The sequence below is a fragment of the Peromyscus californicus genome, unplaced genomic scaffold (assembly GCF_007827085.1).
Source record: "Peromyscus californicus insignis strain IS unplaced genomic scaffold, ASM782708v3 Scaffold_4__1_contigs__length_199733344, whole genome shotgun sequence".
NCBI lineage: Eukaryota > Metazoa > Chordata > Mammalia > Rodentia > Cricetidae > Peromyscus > Peromyscus californicus.
This window is the reverse complement of record NW_026294562.1, coordinates 8,190,654-8,198,168: the sequence shown is the minus strand read 5'-3', so window position 1 is coordinate 8,198,168 and position 7,515 is coordinate 8,190,654. Positions and strand designations below refer to the sequence as shown.

The 7,515-nt window shown below is 45.2% G+C and overlaps 1 pseudogene; it reads right to left on the bottom strand.

Annotated features, from left to right (window-relative positions):
• Window positions 1–962: 962 nt before the first annotated feature.
• On the bottom strand, window positions 963–1,353 carry LOC128124876 (NADH dehydrogenase [ubiquinone] 1 beta subcomplex subunit 4-like; annotated as a pseudogene).
• Between the last annotated feature and the right edge of the window lie 6,162 nt (window positions 1,354–7,515).

The following is a 7,515-nucleotide window of genomic DNA, read 5'->3' as shown; positions in this document are numbered from 1 at the left end:
AGATGTGGCCTGAATCACAGTAGACATTCAACAAGATGAATATCCCACTGAATGGACGTTGGAAGGCGAGAGTTGGACTCATGTAGGCAGCCTACAGCCTTTCCTTTCTGCCACCTTTTCCTTCAGTTATTCCAGATAGGAGAACATAGTTTGGGGCTTCAGGAAATACTGACAGTTTGTCCAATTCTCTGACCACTCGGGCGAGTTCTGACCTAAAGAAAGCCTACTCTTTCTTTTGTTTTCTTTCTTTCCTTTTTTTTGTTTTTGTTTTTGTTTTGTTTTTTGTTTTTTCTGAGACAGGATCTCACTATGTGGCCCTGGCTGTCTTAGAACTCACTTTGTAGACCAAGCTCAAGCTCAGACTCACAGACATCCACCTGCCTCTGCTTCCTGGTGTACTGGAATTAAAGGTGCGCATCACCACGTCAGGCCAGTACTTTAATTTGATCCTTGCAACAACGTGACAAGCTAGGCATTGTACCTCTTTCTGCTTTATGAATTAGCTAAATCCTTTCTGCTTTATGAATTAGGAAAGTGAGTCCTGGGGGTGTGGGGGCAGGGCTTAAGCCCCTTTCTTTTCATTTTTTTTCAGTGATTAATAGAAGATTTATTTATGCAAGAAATAAATAAGAGTCTTTGTAGTAGGACAGGCCCATAGGGTTGAGGAAATTGGCTCAGAGCAGTTGCCAAGGCATGCACATAGCGTACTTCCTTATGAGCCAACCTGGAGTCTGCCTGAGGACCTAGCTACAGTCAATGTTGGAGCTCCTGATCATGCCCAGCCAATGAGGGATGACCATACAGACTGGGTGCTGGGAGGAGGGTATATAAGAGCTTCCTTGTTGTGGAATAAATGAGTTCGTTATTTGCCTTCAACAGACTCCCAGTGTCTGTGTCGTTGACGCGGTACCTTCTCACCCCCTCCCTCAAGGGAGCCAAGCAACAATACTTCCTTGCTGAACTTAATAGGAGAGGTTAAATGTTCAGTCTATTTTCCTTCCTGAGTAAGTCTTCCCTTTCTGTCCCTGTCTGTTTTGAAAACACAATATCAGAAGATGAGAGGCACAAATGCCAACACAGCTCTTAAAAGTGAGTTCTCGGAAGTGGCTCTGAAATTAGGATAAGTATTTTCTGATCTTGCCTAAGTCCAATGAATCAAGGCAGGATCTTCCATGTGTGTTTGGCATTTGGGGTCGTTGTACTGAAGCAGATGCTCCTGTTTAAGCCTGGCCCTTATGCTCAAGCGCTCGACCTGTGCCTTTCGGTCCCTGGAGCTACCACATCATACTCTGTTGGGTCAAGGGTTCTAGAGAGAGTGGCCAGGGGCTCAGGCTTATACTTGGAACCTGACATCTTGGCTCCCGGCACACATTTGTACCTTTAAGCCCCTTCTTAAATCCTTCAGTTACTTGTTGCTAGAGCCAAGAATCCAATTTAAAGTGCAGAGGATACATGTACACCCATGCATGTATATACATAATATATATTTATATATTGTGAATTAATATATATTATTCCTAAGTATCCACATAATAATCCATGTGTATGTATTGTATAGGCATGTGTACATATGTAATACATGCATGCCCATGTGTTCTGACAGATTTGCACACATAGGCAAAGGTGAGTGACAACAGAAGCAGTCTCTCCCAGGTCCCAAGGTTAAGGGACTTACTACCCGTGGTTTCTGTGGCCTGGGATGAATCTATTCCACCTTGGATGGTTCTATGTCAAACACTGTACAGAGTAGTACGGTGCCAACTCTAGGCTGGCATGTCTCTCTTTTTGGTTACTTCACAATGGAAACAATGTTTATCCCAGGGTCCTAGGTTAGTATACGCTGGATAATGGGGGAGGGTCACCTAGGTACTGGTATTTGCAGAAGAGAAAGCTTTGTTTCCAATGACCTGCCTTCTAGGCGTCAGGGTGAAGGAGCTCATATGAAAGCAGCCAGGAAACCAGCCAGAGCCTGTAAGTTTGGCCCCCAGGCCTAGTCCTTGTTGAGAGTACCAGCTCCCCACAGCTCCCCTCTCCCTAATCAAGTTTCAAGAGACCAGTTTATTCTGATTTATCAACAAGAATGGGAACAAGGAGACAGGAATAGATGTGCTGATTTCCAAGACCAATCCTCAAGTTCCAGGGGCAGCACGACTTCTGTCCTGATAGGAAGGCAAGTCAGGGATACTGAATACACAAGAAGGCTGCCGATTCACACCTGTAATCCTACACTGGGGAGCTGAGGCAGGAGGATTGCTGTGCGTTCTAGGCCAGCCTGGATTACATATTTAGTTCAAAGACATTCAGGGTTATAAAGCAAGACTGCCTCAACCTCTCTCTCCCCTACCCCATAAAAAGTTGCGTAGAACAAATCCCAGAGACACCGGGGAATTCTTCAGAAGGAGGCAAGTGGTTGAAGACAGCTGGGAATGATGGTTCTGGCCCTTAGGAACCGTGCGATTGTAGGTGAGTTAGTTACTTGGTGTCTGGTGTCCATTTCCACATTGTAAAGTGAGCCTGGTAACACCTCCCTACCTCCCGACAGGACTCTTCTGTGAATATTGCCAAGCAAGATGGCAAATAGAAACATCTAGGTGCAAAGCGGGTATCACTTGTGTTTGCTTCCTTTTAATTATTTTTACAGATGATTTGCATGTATCATGTTAATTATTAAACTAGAAAACGTTTGGTAAGCCAAAGGAAAAACACTGGACTCCCTCCAACCCCATCAGCTAGAGATAATTATCAGAGGCATTTTATTATATGTCTTTTTGGATTTTTTTAATGTATTGTTCTTCTTAAAAATGGGGGTCTCAGGACTGAAGAGATGGCTTAGTGGTTATGAGTGCATATTGCTCTTGCAGAGGACCTGAGGTAGGCTCCCAGCACTCACATCAAATATCTCACAACCACCTGTAACTCCAGGACCAGGGGATCTAACGCCCTCTTCTGGCTTCTGCAGGCACCTGCACGCACATGTACATAGACACATAAAATACATAGTTAAATAATTAAAAATAAACTAAAATCTCTAAAAGTGTGATCTCTCTCTCGTGCCGCTTCATGCTGCCTGCTCTTTCCTCCAGCGTAGGCATTAGCATCGGCTCGCTTCTCTCAATCTCCTTCCATAGCCTCAGTTTTTAAAGCAGTGTGGGGTGCAGTGACCCACCCAGTCACACACCGTGGATTTAACTCACCTGCGCTGTCGAGCAGGTCCCCTTGTAAACAATGCTACAATGAGTATCTTGGCAGCCGCTACGCTATGATAAACGTCCAGAAGAATTGGTGCTCCCTACTGACAAACAGCCTTCCAGAAACTTCAGGTAAGTTTATATTTCCATCCATCCCAGCATCATCCATCACCCTGACTCCAGGCCGATCCTGGATTTTGTTGTTGTTGTTGATTTTTCCAATAGCAGTACCCTGATTACTTTCTCTTTTCTGCTACACAGATGTTCCTGTCCAAATATAATTGGTCCTCCATTGCTGAAGTTTCTACATTCCAGGGTTTAACTAACCCCAGGTTTTATGGCAAATGCCTGTTATCCCAGCACACAGGAGGCAGAGGCAGGAGGTCCAGCCTGGTCTACATAGTGAGTTTCTGGTTACCCGGAGCTACATAGTGAGGTCCTGTCTCAAAGAAAGCTAGGCATATTGGTTAATGTCTGTATTCCTAGAACTTAGGAGGGAGAGGCAGAACAATCAGGAGTTCAAGGCCACCATCCTCTGCTTACATGGGGAGTTGGAGGCCAGTATGGGCTGAGACCTTGTCTCAAAAAAACAAATATATATATTTAAATATATATATTTAAAATTTGTGTCTGAAGCAGGGTGTGGTGGCACATACCTTTAAGCCCAGCACTCAGGAGACAGAGACAGGTGAATATCTATGAGTTCAAGGTCATCCTGGTCTACAGAGTGAATTCCAGGACAGCAGGACTGCATAGAGACCCTGTCTCAAACAACAACTGTTTCTGAGATGGGCATGGTGACATACTCCTGTAAGTCCAGCCCTTAGAAGGTGAGGCAGGAGAACCACCTTTAGTTAGAGGCCAGCCTAGTCTGCATAGCAAGTTCCAGGCCAACAAAAGCTACACAGCAAGACCCTGACTCCACAACCAAAACGTAAACAAACAAAGAACCACGTGTGTCTGTCCTGAACAGTCCCTAAACAACACAGAAGAGCTGTATTGTATCTCCATTGTCATAACTATCTAGAGATGATTTAAAGTATGTAAGAGGAGGAGCATAGTTCTAAAGCAAACACTATTCCATTTTACGTAAGAGACTCAAGCTTTCTAGTTTTGGAGTGTTCAAAAGAGAAGACTGAAACCAATCCCTTCAAAATCCAGCCTTAATAGGCCTCTTTACGGGGCTGCAGAGACGGCTCAGTGGTTAGTGGTGCTGGCAGCTCTTCCAGAGGTCCTGAGTTCAATTCCCAGTAACCACATGGTGGCTCACAACCATTTGTAATGAAATCTGGTGCCCTCTTCTGGCATGCAGACATACACGCAGGTAGAACACTGTATACATAATAAATAAATTTTTAAAAAATTAGAAAAAAAATAGGCCTCTTTGCCCAGGCTAGTTCTGCACACAGCTCTGGAGGAGTGGTATCCTGCCAGTTTCCCAGCTCACTCACCAGGTCTTATCTCCCAGGAGACCCCCACTGTACTTCTCCACTGTACCAGATCTTATCAGCCTTGTTTGTGAACCTTGCTCAAAGGTGACTTCTTGCCAGAGGTTCCCATTGGCTTTCTGATTACACTTGGCTTCTGCTGCTGAGGCAAGGCCCTCTGACCTGTCACTAAAGGCAGGAGGGGAAGGCGGGCATTTTACCAAAGCTGAAAGTAGCAAACTTGTGCCTGGGACAAAGAGCAGAAAAATAAGGGTTCAGATCAGAAGGGCGCCGTTGGGGGAAGGGGTGTAGAGAGAGCAGAGGTCCTAGTCACACACACATGCCTTGGTTCCTTGGTGCACACCACCCCAACATCCAACACTTTGTCTCCTTTTCTCTTATAAAGAACTTGTGATGACCTTGGACCCATCCTGATAAGCCAAGATAGTCTCCCTACTTCAAAATCTTTAACTGTCACACCAGCAAAGTCCCTCTGACATAAAATGTCAGATATTCATAGATTCTAGAGCTTGGGAAATAGGTGTGTTTGGATATTATTTTATTATTATTGTTGTTGTTATTTTATGTGCATTGGTGTTTTGTCTGTGTGAGGATGTCAGATCCCCTGGAACTGGAGTTACAGACAGTTATGAGCTGCTATGTGGGTGCTGGGAATTGAACCTGGGTCCTCTGGAAGAGCAGTCAGTGCTCTTAACCACTGAGCCACCGCTCCAGCCCTGTGTTTGGGTATTATTATTCTACCCTCCTAGCTTGGCAAACTACTTTTCCTCTCTGACTTGAGTTTCTTTACCTGCAAACTAAGAGTCATCAGCAGAAAGTTCTCCACAGTCCGTCCCAGGTGTGGCTGTTGGGGACATTTCCAGTGAAGTATGGGTGAGCCAAGTATAGGGACCACACTCGATTTCTCATGGTCTCTATTTCCTCTGCTTGAAAGTCACTTTCCCGTCTGAATGCTACCATGTTTTTATTAATTAAACAAGCATGCACAGAGAACTTCCCATGTGCCTGGCCCCATTCTGAGGCCTTTACCCAAACAAAATCATTTAGTATTCAGGGTAGCCCAGAGGTGAAGTATTATGGCCACGACTGTGTGGGGACCCAGGACGGGTCAGGAATACATGAGGTGACAAAGCAGCAAGGCCTGCAGCGATTTCAGCTGTCTGGCTCCATGTCTACACAGATGTGTGCGTGATGCAAGCTCGTGCATGCATATTTTTGTGGGTGGGTGTGCACCTGTTTGGGGGAGTGTGTGTGTGTGTGTGTGTGTGTGTGTGTGTGTGTGTGTGTGTACCAGAGGTCAGCTCTGGATGTTGTCTGCTATACACCTTGTTTTGTGAGACAGGGTCTCTTATTGGTTTAGAGCTGGTTAGTAGACGGGGTTGGCTGACCAGTGAACCCAGGGGTCTTCCTTTTTCTTTCTCTAACTCTGAGATTATAAATGCACACCACAATGTCCATCTTTGTGCGTGCGTGCATGCTTGTGTTGTGTTCTGGGGGACCAAACTCAGGTCCTCATGTTTGCATGGCAAGTACTTTGTTGATTCTCTCCCCAGTTCCAGAGTCTAGACTTTCAAGAGCTGAGTAGCTAGGTTGTCCTTAAAGCCCACAGTCCTGTGGCCATGGCCTAGCTCTTGTTTTTGTTGAACTGAGGTCTCTTGCAGTGCAGGGTGACATCCTATTCAACACACAGCAGAGGATGGCCTTGAACTTATGATCCTCCTGCCTCTACCTCCCAAATACTGAGGTTGCAGGCAGGTGCCACCGTAGCCCATTGTTTGGCCATGCTGGGAACAGGACCCTGGTTAAGCTAGCACTTAAACAAATTGATCCATGGCCTCAGCTACTGTATCTCTTCTGGACTGTAAGGGATGAGAGAGCAAAAGTCTTGTTGAACCTGTGAACTCCAGCTGTGATAACAGCCTAGCACACGAGTAAAAACATGAAGCAATTGATAATGAATATCAGCATTGCTGCTTATCTACTGGAGAGTCTCGTTGATCAAAGCCGTGGTTGCAAGACAAAACAACGAACATTTAGGCCAGGCATAGTGGTGTGTGCCTATCATCCCAGCATTTCAGAGGATGAGGCCGGAAGATTCGCTGAGTTCCAGGACAGTCAGAGCTACATCGCAAGACCCTGTCTCAAAAATTCAAGGGGAAGAGACACTTACCAGATATTTCCAAAAAGAGCACAGGTTTCACACTAGCACTTGGAGGTGCTCACTATTATCCCACCTTTTACAGACCAGCAAACTGCAGGAAGGCCTGCCCGTTGGGAGGGACTCCGTGTGGGTTGGGATCTGCCTGGGTCCCTAGCCTGCATCCACTCAGGTCAGCTGCTAATCACTGGGGCCTGTGCTTTCAAGTTAGGACTTAGTTTGACTCTGGAAGGATGGAGGGAGAAGGAATGAACCAAAGAAACATTTTAAGGAGTTGAACATATCTTCTTTAGTCCTGGCAACAACCTGGTTACATTTCACAGATTAGAAGAAATTCCTGAAGACCATGATGGGTAGAGCCAAGATTTAAAACTAGGTCTGTCTAACTTGATGTTTATTGACTTTCAAGTCTTGCCAGGCTGCTGGGCCTCAGATATCTCAGTTAAAGAATGAAGGAGTTAGGTGATCTCTGGGCTCCAGCTCAGCTTATGGTTTCAAGTGAGTGTTAATTGTCTGCCACTTACTGTGAATTTACATCCTCATAATAAATACCCTCTGAAGTGCTACTACTATTCCACTTTACAAATGGGGAAACTGAGGTTCAACCACATTTGTAGTATCCAAATCCACACAGCTACTTTTTGGCTTTTTGTTAGATTCTTTTTATTTTTATTTTTTTAAAAAGATTTATTAAAGGCAGGTGGATCTCTGTGAGTTTTAG